At 45.5% G+C, this 21423-nt stretch overlaps 1 long non-coding RNA gene across 1 annotated transcript in view; it reads left to right on the top strand.

The window, feature by feature from the left end:
- LOC144771851 (uncharacterized) overlaps window positions 1-21423 on the top strand; it is a 78745-nt gene that overhangs the window by 7300 nt on the left and 50022 nt on the right. Inside the window, exon 3 of the long non-coding RNA XR_013599516.1 lies at window positions 2450-2690. This is a non-coding gene — a long non-coding RNA (uncharacterized LOC144771851). The remainder of the gene's footprint in view (window positions 1-2449; window positions 2691-21423) is intronic.

The following is a 21423-nucleotide window of genomic DNA, read 5'->3' on the forward strand; positions in this document are numbered from 1 at the left end:
TAGTGTGTGATGGTTCTTGGGTGTGGCTTTCACAAGCGTTTTGGCGATGTTGTGTATATCTTTCCCTCCCAGGTGCAACAACATTGACCGTTTCTGATCCTTGTGCACCTTAGTGGCTTCAAAGAATAATTGTGTAAGCGATCCACCCAGTCTTTCCATTTGGGCGCAAGGAAGTACTGGGATCCTTCCACTTTGAAAGGCTCTATCGGCGGTATTTGTGACTTGGTGTAGCCTCAGAGAGCGGCACCTGTGATCTTTCTAGACATTGTCACTCTCCAATGTCCACCCACCTCGGTGTTCCTGGCTGTGGTAGGCAAGCTGTTCCCTTCTGGGCGCAAAATGGGCATCTGTGTGGTAGGGGGGCACTCCCCGTAATGAAGCGTGTGTCCATGTGCTGCTCCGCAGCCTATTCACTGCACTCCCTGGGAATGTATGGTCTTCTTAATCTCCTTTTAGTGTCCTCACTGAGTACTTTGCCCCTTCCTGCATCAGGCCCTATGTACAAACGGCACCCCTTTTCCTGTGAGCTGGGCCTGCACGACGAGTGATGTATCTGGGCAGCCTGCAGCCTCCTGCGTGTCCTTCCCCTGCCGTCACGGGGCTTCCTTGTGGGCATGGCCTGAAACCAGGCCCGCCGGAGCTCTTCTCTGAGGCCTGCACTATGCCTCCACATGCTTGCAAGAGCGCTGGGGTTCGTGCGCACCAGAGCGCGGGCCACACGTGCGCCGGGAGTGGGGACCGGGTGGGACAGCATGGGCGGGCAGAGTCACCGGGAGGGGGGGTGGCCGAAAGCCGCACACAGCTGCAGAGATGGCACACGCATCGGGCGGATCCTCCAATATGCTTACGCAGCAGCAGCCTCACCTTCCGTCCGCACCAGGCTGTGCTGACACGAGGCCCTGCACGGGATGGGGGCACCACTCAGGACTGCGGGTGCCAAGGGATGACGGCGTCAGTCACCGGGGCACGAGTGCCACGAGCAACGGGTCACGCTCGTGGCCACCTCTCCGAAGAATACGAGGGCACGACAACCCTGATCGACAATGGTTGGATCGGGCGCGGTGACAGTGTCGACACTGGAAAGTTGCACAACTGGGTAGCAACAGGTACGTTATTTAATAATAACAACAGGAGCCAGGGATATGTGTTAACTTGCAGGCTTTGTATCCGTCGCCTAACTGGCGTACGGTTACATGCCCCTTACTTTTATTGAACCCTGGTCACATGACCAGCACGTCTATCGCGTAGTCGTGACGTTACCCCGGTCATGACATTACAGCAGCAGGGAGGAGTGGTGGGCAAAAGGCTGCTTTTGCACTATTTAAAGTGCGCATTTCCCTTTGGCCAGCCACCTTGCAATGGCCAGCCTCATATGCTCACTTTAAACCTCTCAACACAGCTCTCTTAAGACAGCCTGGTTGAGATCAAAGTGCAGGCATTCAGTTTCCTCGGGAGCGCCGACAGAGGCCAATCAGAGCACTGCTCTCCTGCTGCTTAACAGCACATGAGCAGGCCAGGATTGGTTGAGGGAGTTTGCTGGGCCTGCACTGCAGTCATTGTGGAAGAGTCAAAGTGGAAAGAGGATGTCGTCAGGATCTGGTAAGTGTTTTGTATTTCATTTAATTTTCTTTTTGAAAAATTGTATTTGCCCGCCCCACCTGACTTGTATAACTGCTCTGGTCTGGGCAGGAGCTAATTTATTGTACACTGCCCCAGACAACTTTCAGATGGGATGAGGGGTGCCTCTTAAACTGTGCTATGTCTCTTTAGGGAACAGCCGGCTCCTTTCTCAAATATACCAGCCGTGTCTCATTGCTCTATCAGAAGGATATGCAATGCTGTACTAGCATAGGGCAAACGCGGTCTGACTGGCCTCTAGGGCAATCTGGCAGTGTCAGAAAGGCTGGTGAAATACGTCATTGTGTGGGCCATTTTCTGGCTGTTTGTGGGCCTGATTTAGTGATGGTGTGCCTCAAAAGCAGGCTGTCCTGCCCAGACACACCTCCTGCAGAACAGTGCATGCTCAAGAATAGTTCACACACACTGCCTAATGGCCAGCAGTAGCAGCCAGATACAGGCAAATGCATGACCCAAGGTTAGCAGCAAAGCTCTCATCTGTTTCCAGTCAAACGGTACTAATGGATAATTAAATCAGAGCTAAAGATAGGTCATCTATTTTGAAAATTAGTTACAATATCATTGTTGTCCTGGTGTGTTTCTGTAATACTTACAATTATGTGGGTTTTGTATTTTCCCTTAAGATAGGACTGTGGGTGTTCTTCAAATGTTTTTTTTAATTTTCTAGGGGAGAGAATCCCCCCTGAACTCCCTATGACAGTTGGGCTATCTTGCTAATCTCAGTCGCCGAAAGGCACTCATCTCAAACATTTACGCCCGCCACTTACAAATGTCACCTTCTCAGTAGTTTCCTCTATGTTCTTCTTTGCAGCCGAAAATCTTATTCAGCGGCTCCTCTTCAGAAGGGTACCTGGCCTTGTGAAACCCTTGTCGGCTACAGCCTGCAGCTTCATTCCACTGGAGAATTTCGATGTAAAAAAAAATTACTAGGTCTAAATGTAGAAATCTTCACCGTGACATTTTGTCCCGCTTCCAGTGGCTCCCGGATGATACCTCCTCCTCTGACACTGTCTGCTACCTTCCCCAGCTGAACTTATCTTCTAAGTTCGAAGGTAGGCTTTAACCACGCTCAATCCCTTTTGTGTATCCGAATTAAGGGCTGTTGCGGGCAGTCGTAACATTCAACTTTGCCCCCGTCTTGTGTGGCTAGATGACCGCAGTTGACACTTTAGCCTTTTAGGTGTGTGTTTTTACTTTAAAAATTCATACCTCCAGTTCCACTGATTGGATTTAATTTGTGTTGTTGTTAGTTTCTCTGTTGAAATCTCCTTTGTTTTTCTAAATTGGAGTGGGATTTTTCTTATTTATTAATTTATTCAGCGTTTTCTATAGCGCGAATCAGACCCTAAGTTGGGTGTCAGAGCGCTTTAAATTTCAACCATTTCGATATCAGCAGATATCCAATTCTTTCACATCCATAACATCTCTGTGTTCCGCTAATATTGGCAAATATTTGTCCATACACAAAAATATAGTGAGGAACAATAGAAATCATTACATTACATTCAAGATTGAGTTGTCATACTTCAAATTCATGAGTAGAGGCTTGCTATTCAAGTCCAGTAAATGATAGTATCTTGCATCGGGAGGTGAACAATTTCTGTGTTCCCTATTAGGCACGTTGTATTGACATTCATATCCATAACTACGTCAACGTCCCTGTTGGTCGTTATGGAAGATATTTACCCATCAGAAATTGCTTAGTCTCCTTTTTGAATCGAGGAGCGTAAGTGATTCTTCTGATATTTGGTGGAAGCAAATTCCAAATCCTTGGTGATGCTCCCGTGAATGCTCTATCGTAAGTTTTTTCTTACAGAAGAGTGCTGGTTTCAGTAAAAAGTCTTCCGATCCCCTTGAGGGTCTAGGGCCTCCAGATAGCATAATTTTATGAGCTAGGTAATGTGGAGTTTTGTGGTGTAATGCCTTGTGAGTGATAAAAGCAATGTTTAGCTCTATTCTTGCTTCGTATGGAAGCCAGTTGACCGCTTTCAGGTGTGGAGTGATGTGGTTGTATTTTCTTGCTCCCGTTATAAGTCTACTTGCTGCATTGAGACATGCTTTTAGGGGTCCTGCTGATATCTTAGGGAGTCCTGACAGGGTTGTGCATCCATATTCCATTCTTGAAATGAGCAGTGCTTGTACTGCCAATTTCAGATCATCGGGATCGATGAGTGACTTCAGTTTTCTGAGGTAATTCAGATGAAAACAGGCATTTTTTGCCATTGTGTTGATGTGTGCTCGCATGTTTAGATCTTTGTCCAGTGTGATACCCAGGGATTTGGTTGAGTCCACTATAGTAGGGGTACCGTTTAGTACTGTGATCAACTTGGTCTATTCTTTGATGTTGGCTGCACTTTTGGGAGGGGAGATCAGATGGAATTCTGTTTTTTGTGAGTTGAGCTTAAGATGATTGTCAGCTAGCCATTCAACAGTTTTCTGGATTGCATGGTTCATAGTGTTGATCTCTTCCGGAGATGATATCTTCATATACAGCTGGGTGTCGTCAGCATACAAGTGAAATGAAATATTAGCCTTATGCAGTACTTCAGTTAATGGTTCGATGTATAGGTTAAATAGTGAAGGGGCTACAGTTGATCCTTGTGGGACCCCAATTTTAATCAGAGATGGTGGGCTTAGCTTGCAGTTTACCAGGAATCTTTGCGATCTGTTCTCTAGGAAGGAGTGGAACCATTTCAGTACATTTCCTGATAAGCACATGTTATTTTCCAGGTGCTCTAATAATTTTGGATGGTTTACTGTGTCAGATGCAGATGACAGGTCTAGAAGGATCAAGAGACAGGTTTCATTACGGTTGAGTGCCAGTAAAGCATCATCTACCATGTGTAGGATTGCTGTTCCCATACTATGGTTTGGTCTGAACCCAGACTGGTAGTCATCAAGTAGCTCAAAATCAGAAATATGTTGACCTGACTGATTGAGCGCACATTTTCTAGTACTTTGGCTAGAAGGGGAATGGTTGTTACAGGACGAAAGTTGTTAGGGTTCCAAGGGGTTCTCCTTAGGTTTCTTTAGGATAGGGACCACCTGTTCTGTTTTTAGGCAGTTCTAAATTGATCCTTCGGTTAGTGATTCATTAATAGTCTTAGTCCAGTAGTGGATGACCATATGGTTGCAGGACGGCCAGCAATTCGCTGGCAGCGGGTCTTTGTAATGATTATTTGGTTTTAGAGAAAGCAGAATTTTGGTAATGTCATGTTGATCATATATATTGAAGGTTGACCAATGGGCATTATTTTTGGGTATTACTTGAGTAGTGAAGGCAGGGTTCCTCCCTTGTTCACTCCTAAGGTTTGAGTCTTTTTCAGCATTATTTTTGAGTTCTCTCTCCAATGAGCTGGCTTTATCGGTAAAGAATGTTGAAAAATCCTCACAGTTCAGGTATGATTTCGAAGCTAGTAGGGAAGATTTGGCTATTCTGTTTGATTGATCTTTTAGTAGATTGAAGAGTTTCCTTGGTCTGTACTGTGCAATTTTAAGTTAATTTAAAAAAAATCTTTTTTTGATCTACGTACGCTTTTATTGTAGGTTTTCTGGTTATTCTGAGTCGTTTTTAGTCGGGGGATGACGGAGTTTGTCTCCATTGTTGTTCTGTTATTCTGCGTTTCCGTCTTTCTTCATTAAGTGATCAGTTGAACCAAGGATTTTTATCTTTGATCTGTATTCTTTTAAGTTTAGCGGTGCAATGTCGTCAATTATTTTAGCTATTGTCTGATTGTAGTGATCTGTCTGCTCGTTGACGTCGTTAATTCTGAAGGAGGTTGAAGTTCCTTCTCGACTTGTATTTTTAGAATCCCCTCATTCAGATTTCTAGTGTCTCTCATCCAATGTTTGGGTTTGATTCGTTGCAATAAGTTTTCTCTTTTTTGGCTGATATTTGGAAGGTGATGTAGTGATGATCAGACCAGTCACAAGGGATGATTGCGATTTCTTGTCGTCTAGGAATTCTTTCAGAAAGTTGACCTGATTATCTTGGATGTTGTTCCAGTGAAGATTGAAGTCCCCAAGGAAAATATCATTTGAGAGGCGTTCTGAGTTGGTTGTAATAATTTCCATTAGATAGTCTATCAATGTGTTTACTTTGTACACTTGGTTGTGAATCGTGCTGTGAGTCTCAGGTATTCACATGAGTCTATAGGGTCTGCACTAGTTTTAGAGATGGTAATGTTTGATCCATGGATACATGCCGCTCCTCCTCCCATTTTGATTAGTCTATCTAGGTGTATAATGTTATAGTTCAGAGGTACCAGCATGTCAAGGCATGGGGAGGATCATTCCGATAGCCATGTTTCAGTTGGGATAGCCACGTCAGTATCTTGATTCAAGATTAGGTCGGCAATGTCTGCGGCATGTTTAATTGCTGAACGGCAGTTGATAAGTAGGCATGAGATCTTTTTTCTTGTGTTGTGTTTTCACTTTATTACTGTTTGAGTCCTGCATATATACAACTTAACTCTAAGTTCAGCCTGAATGCTTTTGTGCTAAGCTTAGAGAGGGTTAGGCACCGGTTAATTTATTTACTTTTGTTTTTCTCCCTGGATGCCCAATGCCTTCATACTGTTGCATGCTGGCACCACTAGGGAAAACGTTGGGAAACCACTGCCAATACTAGCCCACCATTCCCATGAACATCCGGATGTCTCTCTGCACTGTTGGGGGATTCATTCTCAGGAGTAGAGATTCTCTTTTCAGATATTTTACTAGTAATGTGATGTCCTAGATAAAGAACTCTTTTTGACAGTACTGCAAAATTCTCATTCTGCATCATTTCACCACCCCCTTGATAGCCATCTACCTGCATTCCTGCACTAGAAAAGGGCTATAGACTGAGTTCATCCTATACTGGTGATTCTGACATCCTTCTTGCACCAATTCTGCCTGCACCAACATGTATTCTCCTTAATCTATTTCTGATTTGCTTCCGAATCATCACTGCAATACTTCTCATATCTCAATATCTCATCGAGAGACTTGGACTGCAAACAAATCACATTCTGCTGCATTTGGGCACTTATCTCTGGGAGCAAATGAATTTACATTTTGATTAAGGGGGTTGGTTTCCCTTTTAAAGCAACAACCACAATCCCTGTCCAGGTGAACCACAAAAGTCCCTAAATTAACCTGTCCTTAACCCTCAGCTAGCTTGGTACAAAATCAGTTAGGCTTCACTTAAAGGCACTGTGTTGAGTAGTTATGCAAAAAAAACAATTGATGGACAGAATGCAGAACAATGTCATACATTCACCCCAATACAGAGATCTGGGCCTCAGTCCATCGTTTTTTTGCTCTCCAGTATTTACGCAGCACACAAACAGTAATTAAGTGAAAAACAACGAAAGAAAGAGCCTCCAAAATTTGGGAATAATAGAGTACAATGTAATAAATCATTTGAGATCAAAATGACAAAAATCCATTCTGCACCTAACAACACAAAGTGCACTCACTGTCGACTGGTCATGCTAGACAGAGGGAAAGCCACAGGTTGAGACCATCTGCAATAGAGCATATGTCGAATAGGATAGTGGGGCCAGGTTAGTCCTGCTGAAAAAGTTACCTTCTCAAAGTTCAGCATAAAAAGCCCCGTTTATGTTTGAGAAGGCCATGAGGAGAGCGTTGCTGATGCTTGTGGATGTAGCGTGAAGAGCAGGCCGGGCGTCTCGGACAGTCGTCATTGTAGCACGAAGATCTTGTTCGACATCATTCACATCGTTGCTGGAGTTTCTTGTTGGCAGTTGCTGTGGGCTGTCGTTGCTGTGGTGCAAAGTGCAGAACAGGCATTGGCGGTAGTCACTCATGGTTGCTCTAGGTGGTCATTGATGGTATTAACATCACAAAGTGAATCCGTCCATTCATGGTTGCAAAGAACCCAAAACCTCTGGATTTCTCACTTTCCGCACAGGAGGAGCGCAATTGATGCCTGCCAAGTGTCCAGGACAGGAACCACTTGGGATCAGGGACTCACTCCAGGAGAGGTCAGAAGAACTCAGACAGGTCCAGTTTCAGTTCCAGGAAGGTACACTTGCAGCAGGTAAACTGGACAGTTGCAGGGAGGCCTCTGTTGTGTACTTGTAGCTCAAGCAGGAGGTCACCAAACTGTTATCAGGATTTTTGTGTGTGCTCTAGGGCCTTACAGATAAATAAAAGTATGATAGTAAGCAAAGACTGAAAACAAACTAACTGAATAAGATCTGTCATGGTGTTCAGAACACTCAGCTCAAGTGATGATGTCTTAAGTTCCAATAAACTTGTAATGCTTCACTATAGCATACAAGACATTTCTTTTGAAAAGGCAGGTGTGAGTTTGGGTTAAAGGAAAACGGGGTTGAGCGTAGAAATGACATTAGTGTGGGGAGAGGAAGGAATCTTAGGGGTAGGTTAGTGTCATGTGGAGATTGGGATGAGGCATCTCTGGTTTGGAAAGGAGACAAACTTGACACATTTAAAAAGTGAAGCCCAAGGAGTAGGAATAAAACGTTCATTAGGACTTAAGTAAATGTGAGTGAGTGGAAATAGGAAGAACCTGTTTGTAATCAGGAGGATTATGAGAGATCAAAATTGATGAATATGACATTTGCACGTTAAGTAAGCACACAAATGACAACTTGGGAACCAGCTGACAGCAACCATGAATATGCATTAGTTGATTGGAAAGCTAAAGCTCTCTTTAATTAAACAATAACAGGCCTGGGAACTCTATTTACTCATAACATGAGTACCCAACCCTTCGAGTGGGGAAATGCTGTCAATGCTTTTGGTGGTCTCACATTCCCACATCAATAGTCTAATACTTCAGCTGTATCACTCATACTACATAGAATTGGCTGATCCTGGTCTTCCAAAAGACAACTTGCTTTTTGGTCCAATGAATACTTTGCTGCTACCTATGACCTGACTAAATCCACTGAGCCAGCTTCCACTACCAGTTGTGAGGATGTCTTCCATGGCCCTATTTTGACACGGATCTCTCTTCTCATCCAGCAATCTAGCAACCATATTTCAACGCTCGAAACTGCTATGTGGTGTCTTTTCTTCCTACTTCATCCAAAAAATCCAGTCCTAATGTTTCCACTAGTGTCATGGCATCTGACGTACCGTAACAGCTTGTAACTCTTCTGTTGTAACAGCTCATACCCAGTCTATTGTAAAAGCTTGCAACTGGTCCACTGTAACAGGTTGGACCCAATCTAATGAAACAGCTTGCATCCAGTTTACCATAACAGCTAGTACATGGACCTCTCTAGGATGATGCTGAACGAAAAAAAAGTTCTTATCAGAACTACCTTATCTAATTAAAGAAAGAACTGCAATTGCATGGTAATGTGTGGAAGTTTGTTTGAATATATGTGTAGAGCATGATTGACTGAAAGAATGGATTAGTAGTGTATGGTGAATTTATAGGTGAAGATTTATGAGGAAGTACTGCAGTGTTACAGTGGAAGCTCTTTAGCTGCATTGTGCTGTGGCACTTCTGAAGCACAGAGATGTGACATATGTACATAAATATGTTGCAACGCTATGCTTCCCTCTTCACTGCTGCACAAAGTGCAGCTATGTGGTGACACAGGCATCCTTGCACCATGGTGCAAGGATGTCTGTGTCCAGGGTAGGTTGTTTTTTGTGCAGGAAGGGACACTCTACTGCACAAAAACAATCAGTAAAGGTATTTTCGTTTTTCAATGTATGCTGTGGAAGGCAGCATGCATTGAAAGAGAAAAAAATGAGGAGAAATGAAAACAATTCTCCTTGTTGTGCTTTGCTACACTAACTCTAGGATGCCCCAGTATTCACACACATCTCGAGATTTATGATTTCTCATGAATCTGGAGATGTGTCTTGTTCTATGAGTGTTCCGTGGAAACATCCACACCAACATTTATGGAACACCACTTCAACGCAAAGTGCTGTCTATGAAGAGATTGTATTTACAAGGTGAAGAAAAGTTACACAAGGTGACTTTTCCTCTCTTTGTAAATATGAAGTGTCTGGAACCATCACTACGTTAAAAAAGTGGGGTCCTGGTGGTGCAGGGTGCTTGTAAATCTGCCCCACAAGTGCTTAAGTATTGGCAGACTGATACAATAAGAACATAGTACAGGTTGGGTGATTGAAGAATTGCATGAGAGTGAAAGGATGTGTCCTACGTTGCATGGGTACTACTTCAGTATTTAATGGCGTGAACCAATAGTATGTATATACTTGGAGATTTGAAGGAATTATGCACATTATATTGTATGTGTACTTGTGTTGGTGCCTAAGTCATTTTATAAGAATACTACTAGTAACTGGAATGTTGACGGTGATGCAAACAGAGTGATTAATTTATAAGTGCTTACATATTGATGGAGTGATAGGATAAGTAGATACTGGTAGATGAGTGATTAAAGAAGTGCATGGGGTAGACTGGACAATTCCTACACTATATAAGTACTAACTGGGTATTTAGAAGAGTGTATCAAAAATATCTAGCTAGTTAGATATCTGCTTGGATAGTGCACAAAATATTATAGCTGTACCTGTGTTACTAGCAAGGCCATTCCATAAGTTCATGACTAGTAACTACAATAATTACAAAGAGAGCGTATAGTGAAGTTATAAGTGGTTAGGTATTGGTGGAGTAATAAAATAAGTAGATAGAGGTGGATGGGTGAATGGAAAAGTGCGTGGGACAAAGTGAAGGATTCCTAGACTGTCAGTAGTAACTGAATATTTAAAAGACTATATCAATGCTATGTAGCTGATTAGAGGTCTGCATGCATAGTGCACAGAATATTAAACTGTACTAGGTATTCTGATTAGGCTATTCCTTAGATACTTGACTTGTAACTACAATAATTTCAGTGCTGCAAAGACAGTATATGTTGAACTTATGAGTGCTTAGGTATTGGTAAAGTGATAGTATACGTATACGTAGATAGTGCTGGATGGGGGATAGCGAAAATACATGGCACAGACAGAAGGATTCCAACAGTGCATAGATATTAACTGGGTATTTAGAAGAGTGTAGTAATAGTATGTAGCTTGTTGCAGGTCTGCATGCATAGTATATAAAGAAATGCACCTGTACAAGGGTTAGTGGCTAGGCCAATCCTTAAGTATATGAATTCATTTGTAAAACTTTGCTGACTCTGCTGACACCCTACCTGCCTTTCTGGGGGCCACTCTTGACCTGAAACGCCGCCTCACGCTGCTTGGCTGCCCACCCCCCACCGCCGCATCTTTCCATTACATTGCGGCCGCTGAGTGGGGAAGGGCATTAGCACCAGGAGACTACAATTCCCAGCAGCCTTTGCGGCCGGAAGCCACACACTGGAAAATCGCAACAGGAGGCGCTTAAAAACCGGCACCACTATTGGTGGAGTGGTGATTCATTTGTAAAACTTTGCTGACTCTGCTGACACCCTCCCTGCCTTGCTGGGGGCCACTCTTGACTTGAAACGCCGCCTCACACTGCTTGGCTGCTCACCCCCCGCCGCCGCATCTTTCCATCACATTGCGGCCGCTGAGTGGGGGAGAGCATTAGCACCAGGAGACTACAATTCCCAGCAGCCTTTGCGGCCGGAAGCCAAACACGGGAAAATCGCGCCAGGAGGCGCTTAAAAATCGGCACCACTATCGGTGGAGGGGGGATTCATTTGTAAAACTTTGCTGACTCTGCTGACATCCTACTTGCCTTGCTGGGGGCCACTCTTGACCTGAAACGCTGCCTCACGCTGCTTGGCTGCTCACCCGCCGCAACTTTCCATCACATTGCAGTCGCTGAGTGGGGGAGAGCATTAGCACCAGGAGACTACAATTCTCAGCAGCCTTTGCGGCCAGAAGCCGCACACGGGAAAATCGCGCCAGGAGGCGCTTAAAAATCGGCACCACTACCCGCGTGGCGGGAGCGCGCGGGAGCGCCTGGGTTAAGCCCAGGACAAGGGAGGGACCATCTGTGGCGATCAGGGGCCAGAGGAGGCCGGGCCGGGCCACCCCCCTTGGTCCAACTATTAGGTACTGTGCATCTGACAGACTTTATTGAACACGATACCCTAAGAGTCATATGACATCAGCATCTGACGAGGGGTTACGGACTAGCTGAGTATAAATCTGTGTGTGAAGGTGGGAAGGGGGGAAATCCTGTGTAACACTTGGCAGAGGCGGGAGGTCCCAACTACGAAACCTGGAGTTAGTTTAGTAAGAGGCAGGAGATATTAAGATCCCCTGCACGCCTTAGGGCTACCACTATGGCCAGTACAGTGAAAACGCGCTCTGCGAAGGGAAAAGTACACACACCCCTCATATCAAATACATCAGGGTCTGAGCCTATCCCCATATTATCACACAAAGCGCCACCTACTGCGATTGATTTAATGCTGAGGAAAGTCATTGGGGCGGTCTCTGGGGAGATTGAGCGCACAGAGAGGCGCATGTCCACAACACCAATGATTACCCCATCCACACCTATACAAGCTACAGAAACTATTACATTGAAGGCTTCCCAAATTGACAACTTAGAAATCTCGAATGAAAGCATTCCTTGTGCCCAGCCAATAGAAGATCCAGTGGTAATTACAACCAGGGCTGAAATTGGGTCAATAGGCAAAAATATTAAAAGAGGGCGGACTAGGAAGGCTCAATCGAAGAAAGTGAAACCAAGCATTGTCGTGCACAGGCCAAAAGAGATGGAGAATGAGGTGATGGTAGTAGAACCGACACGTCATTCAGGCCCACCAGGATGGATGGATGATGCAATAGCAAACCTACAAAAACATCTAGAAGCCTTTATTGTGAGCCAAATAAAGCCGCTAGTTAGTAGACTAGATAAAATCGTTAACGAACTGAATAAGCAGGACAAGACAAAAGGCTCCACAAACACCAACTCAACAGCAAACCATACCCCATCAGCAAATCTCTCTGTGCAGCAAACTCCTATTAGCAACAACTGTGTTAGCAATGAACAATGTACCATTGCACTAGTCCATGTACCCCCCAAACCTACAGACCAGGTGGGGGGTGACAAACATACAAAAGGGAGGGAATAAGAATTTGGATAAACAGCAGACAAATAGCCAGCCAATACAAGAAGGAAACCCCTCAATTGGTAGAGTGGCAGAAATACACCAGACAGGACAGGAGCCAAACGATAGAATAAATGACCCCCTACCAAATATAAATTTACCCCCTGAAGCATGCCCCTACGTTGTTGTTTTTGCTGGGGTACCAGAACTCAGGGCGGGGCAGAAAGAGTCACACATGGAATTCAAAAATAAGATAACTAATTGGTTGAACATACATAGGCCCCTGCAGTGTGAGGAAGGCGGGGAGATCCTCCATGTGAGGAGGGTAAATTGGATTGGTAACAGGAGGAAAGATATTGAAGAGAACTGCATTATTGTGAACTTTAGGGACACCAATTTAGTGGAATACATACTGGGTAACCGAAACAGGAATGACACCAGTACTATAACATCATTACCACTAGGGTATTTTTACCCAAGAAAACGTGTCAAACACGTCGCAAGTCACATGTATGGCAGAAAGGGTAGGGCTTTAGAAAGCAAAGGAGAGAGCAAGGGATATTTTTCACTGAGTGTGAAAACGAGATTACTCCTATTCCCCTGAAAGGAACTTGATACAACAAAAAGAGGAGTATCCCCTACTGAGATTTCAAAAAATCTCACTTGAGGGCCCTCAAGTGAGATTTTTTGAAATCTCAGTAGGGGATACTCCTCTTTTTGTTGTATCAAGAAAGGGTAGGGCACCAGACATGAACTGGGCAAGGAACTATGAACAGGTAGACCCGCCCGCATTAAACCAGGGTCTCCCACAGTGGACAAATAGATTCAGTCCCCTATTGTCCCTGGACGAAAATGACTGACTATCCAACTCAGGGAACTCTCAAGAGATGTTGGTTAGAAAATGTTGGCCATGAACCCATTGCCCAGACAGATCGGGTTAATCCCCATGTGAAGGGGCTCGCAGAACTCCCACCAAAGCAAGAAGGGGAAGAACAAAGGGGCATGCAAATGAAGAGGGGCGAACCCATGTTACATATACAGGGCACGAAGGTTAGTAAAGGACATAGGGGAGGGATGAACATAATGTCCTGGAATATTGCTGGAAAACTAGAAAATGCAGACTGGAGAAATTACCTATGTGGGTTCCACTTATTAGCTTTCCAGGAGACCTGGGCGGTCGACTGCTCCCATTATCAAATTGAGGGCTACAAATGCTTTTCAGTACCAGCCCAAGAAAGCACATCGGGAAGGGCAAAGGGAGGATTAGCACTATATGTTGACCTTAATATTGAAGGAACGTTGACACTACCCCCCTGGACATCACATACTCTCCAGGTGGTGACATTTCAAGGGAAAGGGTTGAGGTTATTGTTATTCAACATTTACAATTCAGGGCCTGTAAATGGATATAATGTGGTTCTCCAGGAATTAGACTGCAGACTCAACCAAGAGGCTGAACAAAGGAAAAGGGGCATAACCAATTGTTGTGGTAATGGGCGATTTAAATTGCCATCTATACCCAAATCTGCTCCCAGTAACTGCAGATTGGTCCTCCTGTCCTACTAAGAGCGGGCCACACTTCGAACACAATAAGGCGAAATCAACTCTATCTAAAATACTAGACACTCACGCCCTAACGCATACAATTGATTTGGCTGTCCCGGATACAGAGGGTAACCTTACTCCTACATTCAAAGGAAGAGGTTGTTCCTCGATCATAGATTATATGGTGATATCCACCTTCGCAAAACACTGGATCATGGAGGCTAGAACTAAATGGAGCACGTTTAGTGTACATAATCCTTTAGTTTTGGAGCTAATATATAGCAGCAGCCCCATAAGGTGCATCAATCTGATACCGAAATGAGGTCAACTGACCAGGGGAGGCGACTTAGGTGGTCGAAAGTCAATGCCCCGGAAATCTATGAATCCCTAACAGTAAAAGGCAAAAAGCAGATTGAAGATTGACTAGAACCTACTGTAGAAGGATGTGAGTTGAAGATAGTGTTTGGGCAGCTAACTAAAGTGGTGGACGAATTGTTGAAGGCAAAAGGCTCCAGAAGGAACGTTTTACAACGAAGATGGTTCGACACCAATTGATCTCGAGCACTAAGAGATCTAAAATTGAGCCTCAAAGCTAATCCCAGGGACAAATTAAAAGTGGCCCTTTGCAGACAGAAATATAAAACTATGGTAAAACAAAGAAAGGCTACACTGCAAGCGGAAGTCTGGGCCAATCTCAGGGAGGCTGGGGAGAACAGGGATTTCACGGAATTCTGGAGAATAATAAACAGGCCTTGTTTCCAGGATAACAGTGCCCCGGTGATCCGCACCAACATACTTCCTGAACAATCGGTTACCCACTTTGAGGGCCTCTACAACCATACCCACGACACAAAGCCGGAAGAGGGTTGGGATGGGACACAGAGCATGGAAATAGATTTCTCACTCCGAGACAATCAAGGCTATTCAAGGATTGTCTCGAAATAAAGCCCCAGGGCCAGATGGTACTCCGCCAGATCTTTATTTAAGTAACATCGACCTATGGGCACCAATGTTGACGAGAGTTCTAAATGCTGCCATTAAATCAGGGCTCCCTCGATCTTGGTCTACTGCATTAATTGTCCCTATTTTCAAAAAGGGGAGAAGGGACAATCCTCAATGCTATAGACCAATATCACTGATTGACGTCTCAGCCAAAATCCTGGGCCGGGTGGTACTGAATCGTCTTATGGCCTGGACGGAAGAGCACCACACCATAGCAGACACTCAGTATGGCTTCAGATCGGGTAAATCAACTACCGATCAGTGTCTAAATTTATATTTATTAGTTGCCAAGTACACAAAAGCCAGCAATGGAACTATTTATATGGGATTTATGAATCTGGCTGCGGCCTTTGACAATGTAAATAGGAAAAAACTGTGGGCTATTATGAACAACTTGGGAATCGACCCAGGACTTACAAATATCCTCAGAGAATTACATTGGCACACCACTGCCAGGGTCTGCTTTAGCACGGAGGGGGGGGGAGCACTGATCCCTTTCCGTGCACCAGTGGAGTGAGGCAAGGGTGTATCCTCGCTCCCTTTTTATTCTCCCTGTACATTAATGACCTGGAGAAAACCCTGATTGCCCTGAATATAACTGCCCCAAAGCAGGAACGCGTCAGATTCCGGTACTGCTGTACGCGGATGATGCGGTGCTGCTTGCACGAACAGCACGAAGCTTACAATATCTTGTTGATGGATTTGTAAAATTCATGGACAATTTAGATCTGTCCGTGAACCTGAGCAAGTCCTTTGTGATGGTGGCAGGTAAGAGGCCATCCAGGAAATTTGTGTTTAAGATAGGGACCCACACATTAGAAACTGTAACCACTTTCCCTTATTTGGGCCTCTTATTTGATGGGGAAATGAAATTTGGTTCCCTGATTGAGGAACGCTGTACAAAGCTAGTTAAACTTTGCTCGCAGGCTGGGCCGCTGGTCAACAGAACAAGTGATGAGCCTGTATGGCTCCATAAGCACTGCAAAGGCCCTGTATGGCGCAGAGGTGTGGGGTTTCAGGGATGCTATCCACTTACAGCAGGAGGAAGATAAATTCCTTTGCAGAATCCTAAATATCCCACAGAGCACACCAGCAGAAATTGCACACACCGAACTTGGGACCCCATATATTATAGACCAGGTGAAATTGAGGCCCATTATGGCATGGCTCAGAATCAGGGTAAATCCTGAGGCAGAATTAAGCAGGGTAATTGCTGGGGATTGTCTACAAAGGGATAAGGGGGTTCAAATCCCCTGGCTAAATTATGTCAAGGGCACGCTAGAGAACATAGATCAGCATAACCTCTTTAGCGACCTGACCGCAATTTCCCCCTTGGGCACATCTCGAAGCAAAAAATTGTTGCTAGAAAAATTTACATCTGACAGATTAGGCTCTGACTCACTAAAGAGATCAGTAGCGGCTTACTGCCTAGTAACCAATGGGGAGGGCATGGAACCCTATCTATTCCTGATGCACAACCAGCAGGATAGGTTTTTAAAGTGTTGTTTTAGGCTCAATTTGTTACCCCATATTTTATCTTACCCATCTGGTTTTACTGTAACAATTGAGCAGAAGGGTGCCTGCAGCTGCGACAATAGGTCTCTGCAGGACACCCTTCATTTTGTACTTTTGTTTTAATTTTATTGTACCCCCCGACGCAGATTTCTGGTGGATATTTTAAAAGAGGCAAAATTTGTTCACACTAAAACTGCACTACTCTTTTTACAAAGAGCAAATGATATGCGCACCTTATGTTCTGTAATGAATTTCCTAAAAGTCGCAGTAAGACTTAGAAGTACAAGAGGCTAAGTAATCATGTATGCAATACCATGCTTTTATAATTGTATAAATTTTGTTTTTTATCAAGTTCAGAATTGTAAATGGATTTTTGTAAAATGTATTTTTATGATGGTTTTTAATCATTGAAAAAAAGATTTACTGAACTGAAGTATATGACTAATAACTAGAATAATTTCAGTACTGCAAAGTGAGTGCAAGCTACATTTATAAAAGCTTAGGTATTGGCAAAGTGATAGGATACATACATAGTGCTGGATGGGGGAATAGACAAGTGCATGGGACAGACAGAAGGTTTCCTAGACTCCATAGTTACTAACTGAGTATTTAAAAGAGTGTATCAATACTATGTAGCTGATTAGAGGTCTGCATACCTATTACACAGAATATTGTAGCTGTACTAGTTTTTGTGATTAGGCCATTCCTTAGGTACTTGACTAGTTACTAAAATAATTTCAGAGTTGTAACGAGAATACATGCTGAATTTATAAGTGCTTAGGTTTTGACAGACTGATAGGATATGTGGATAGTGCTGGATGGGTAATTGAAGAAATACATGGGACAGACAGGAGGATTCCCACACTAAATAGGTACTAATTGAGTATTTAGAATTAGGATCTGTGAAAGAGAAGAAAAAATACAGATGTAATATATAATATTATATTTTTTACAACATAACACAATTTTAACATTATATGAATTATTTTGTTTGCCTTTTTTGCTGTTCTCAGAATATATTGAATTTCACTACAAACAGTGATTTCAATGTTACTCAGCACATAACAGCGGGCAAAAAAAAAAACCTAATCAATAAGATTGTTTCAAAAACCCCAAATCTGTGTCAAAAATATTTTTAATGGAGGAGGAGCTTAGCGCGTAACCAAGATGGTCGCGTGAGCACAGGGCTCCCCGGACCCTCGCCACCTCCACCGTCTATCCTGACTTCTATCCTGATTTGGACGACGGGTTGTTACTGGCACAGCCCTGCTGATCAATTATCAGTTCACGGAATTTGAATTGGACTTTGGGAGCCGAAGATACGGATCTCTGACTTTTTCAGGCCTGCTCCATGGCATTGCCCCGGGCTCTGTCTCTTTGCCAGCCGGACAGTAATTGAACAACAACGGTCCGCCCGAGTCTTGTCGGCTCGGTCGTCTACTTTCGGTTTCGTTTTTCGTCCGTGGACCTCCTTGATTCAGCCTGAGTGGCCTGTCCCGATCGCCTTCCACTCTACTACTTCTCAGAATTGTGACTTTGGCCTACTTCGGCTCACTGCCTGGCGAAAGGTGCTTATCTCACCCTTCTCATTGATGCTGGAGACTTGGTTGTAGCCATTTTTACCCGGTACCAGGCTTCCCTCCGGGGCTCCAGTTCTAAAATGGCCCCCAAGCCTGAGGGTGAAAAACGCAAGACCAAGCCGGGTGTCCGAGGGGGTTCCGTGCAAACGAATGTCATGGATAGATATACCCTCGCTAAGGGCTCGCCGGGAGGACCGACTAAAGCCCCAACTACTGCTACAGATGACTCCTCGACTGATGAGGACCTGTCGCTGCGGGACGTCATGGGCGCCATTTCTTCAAAGAAGACCACGTTGGGGCAACAATATGAGGCCCTGTCTCACAAGTTAGACACGGTCGCTATAGATGTTAATCTGATCAGGGCAGATCTTGCGAAGACCAACGAGAGGGTTAAGTCCCTTGATCTTAAGACATCTAGCCTCACGACCGATGTCTCCGACTTGCAGGCCGAGGTCGGTAACTTACGATCCGCCCAGGATTATTTCTCGAGACGCCTGGAGGATTTCGAGAGCCGTGCCCGGCGGAATAACATCCGTCTGATTGGTGTCCCGGAAACATCCGGGGCCTCTTCGGTGGACCTACTGGTGGAGGATCTTGTATTGAACCATCTCGCACCCAAGGGCCTTAGCAAGTTCTTTGCTGTGGAACGTGCGCACAGGATCCGCGGAGGCATGCCGAAACCGGATGACACTCCGCGTCCCATCATCGCTAGGATTTTCAACTTTCAGGACAGGGATGCGATTCTACAGGCGTCACGCCAGTCTGGCCCGACTGCTTTTGAGAATGCTACAGTCAGTTTTTACCCGGACTTCACCCAGCAGGTCCAGAAACAAAGACTTGGTTTCCAAGGGGTAAAAAAGAGACTGAGGGACAGTGAGATGAAGTACGCTATGCTCTTTCCGGCCAGACTGCGTGTGGTCTACAACAAACTGACCTTTTTCTTCGACCATCCTGGGGCCGTAAGTGACTGGCTGGATTCGCTGCCTATGGGGCAGGATCACTCTGAGAACTTTGGACCTTCCGGAGGTGCGGAGGGTGGCCCGGTGGAACAGGAATAGGGATCGTGGCCGGCCCCTTGTCCATCAAATTGACTTTTAACTTTGGTTTGATGCCATGCTATTATTGCTGCTGACACCTGGTCACTTTTGAAGGTGGGTGGGGGGTGGGTGCCTCTTCCTCCTCCGGGGTTCTTTTCGTAGATTAGTTGGGTACTAGGGCGACAGGCACACTGCAAGTTGGGGTGGCTTTTTAGTCTCACGCAGGGGTGCGGGGAGGGGTGTGTGATGTACGGGGTTTCTTGGGGAGTTGGGGGTTGGAGTTCGTGTTTCATAGTTCTTTACAAGGCACAGTAATGATGAGCTTCTGTTGTACGTTGTTGCACTGGGTGTGGAGTGGGGGCGGGTTTCACTATTGGGATGGGGGTAGGGGACTTCGAATGTTGTGTTGGAACGTTAACGGGTTGGGGGATAGGATCAAACGGGGTGTGGTGTTGCAGTTGTTGCGACGTCTCTCCCCTGATGTGGCTCTGCTCCAGGAGACGCACTTGCTTGGCAATACGTGCCACGCTTTGAATAATCGTGGTTGTCGTCTCCTGGCGCACTCGGGTTTAACTTCTGGGTCCCGGGGGGTGGGCATACTGGTCCGTAACTCCCTCCCTCTTGCTATTGATGAGATCATCCTTGACGATAGGGGACGGTACGCCGCCATTGTTGGGCGCTGGAAGGGGAAGGTCATAACCCTGGTCTCTGTCTACATACCACCCGGCCTCCAGACTACTACTTATGCGGATCTGGGAAGGGTGCTCCTGGGAGTCCCGGAGGGTCTGCTTGTGGTGGGCGGAGACTTTAATTCTGTAGTTTTGGGGATGTGTGATCGTTATCCTCCCCGGGAACTTTCCAAAGCTCAGTCCTGGTTGGGCGAATTCCTTGATACTCTGGGGCTCACCGATTGTTGGCGCTTGCTTCACCCGGGGAAATCACAGTATACCTTTCACTCTGGGGCGCACGGCAGTCTCTCGAGACTGGACTATGTGCTGATGCCCTCTTCCCTGGCCTCCGCTATACGGGAGGTACGACATCTCGCTAGAGGTATATCTGATCACTCCCCGGTGTGGTTGGTAGTGGATGCGCAGCTGGGGACGGAGGGTCGTGTGGCCCCGATTAACTCCTGGTACCTCCGTGATCCCAAGGTTAGAGTTGAATTGATTAAGACACTTGACCACTACTTTGTTGAAAACGTGGGCTCCGTCTCCTCCTCGGTTTCCTTGTGGGAAGCATATAAAACTGTTATCCGAGGCCAGGCCCTCTCTCTGATCAGTAACATTAAGAGGAGTCACCGAGCAGAAATTGTCCGTATTGAGGGTGAAATTACTGCCCTGGAGGGGGAACTGGAGTCAGAGGTTACCCCGGACGGGCTACACCTGTTGGGTCTCAAGCAATTTGAATATAGAGCGTTGGTCACAGATGCTGCGAAAGTAATGAGCAGGGAACAGCAGGGACGCCTGTATGATGTTGGTGATAAAGCTGGGAAGTTGCTTGCCTGGCTGGATAAGAGGGAGAGTGCGAGTCGGGTGGTCCCTGTGATTGTGGATGTGCATGAAGTGCTTCTTACTGATCCTGTTGCGATAGTTGAATGTTTCGCTGATTATTTCCGGGGAGTATATTCCCCTGTGTCTGATAGATCTGAGCAGGACTCCCACTTGCTTTTGCGTGACATTGCGCTGCCCTGTTTGGGGAGGGAACTCTTCGATGCGCTGCCCACGGTGGAGGAGGTTTCGATCGCCATTCGTTCGGTTCGCTCCGGAAAGGCCGCGGGTCCCAATGGGCTTCCTATTGAGCTATACCAACTCCGTCCGGACACGATAGCCCCGTATTTACGATCGATGTTCCTGGAATCGCTAGAGATGGGTACCCTCCCTCCTGACCAGAGACTAGCCTCCATAGTAGTGATTCCTAAGGAAGGCAAGCCCCGCGACCGCTGCACCTCCTATAGGCCGATATCGCTGATAAACGCTGAACCGAAGATCCTGGCCAAATTGCTTGCCGTTCGCTTGGTCACTGTTATAGGCGACCTGGTTCATCTGGACCAATCCGGCTTTATTCCACACCGTAATACTGCGCTTAACCTCC

This window comes from Lissotriton helveticus, chromosome 8, assembly GCF_964261635.1.
Source record: "Lissotriton helveticus chromosome 8, aLisHel1.1, whole genome shotgun sequence".
NCBI lineage: Eukaryota > Metazoa > Chordata > Amphibia > Caudata > Salamandridae > Lissotriton > Lissotriton helveticus.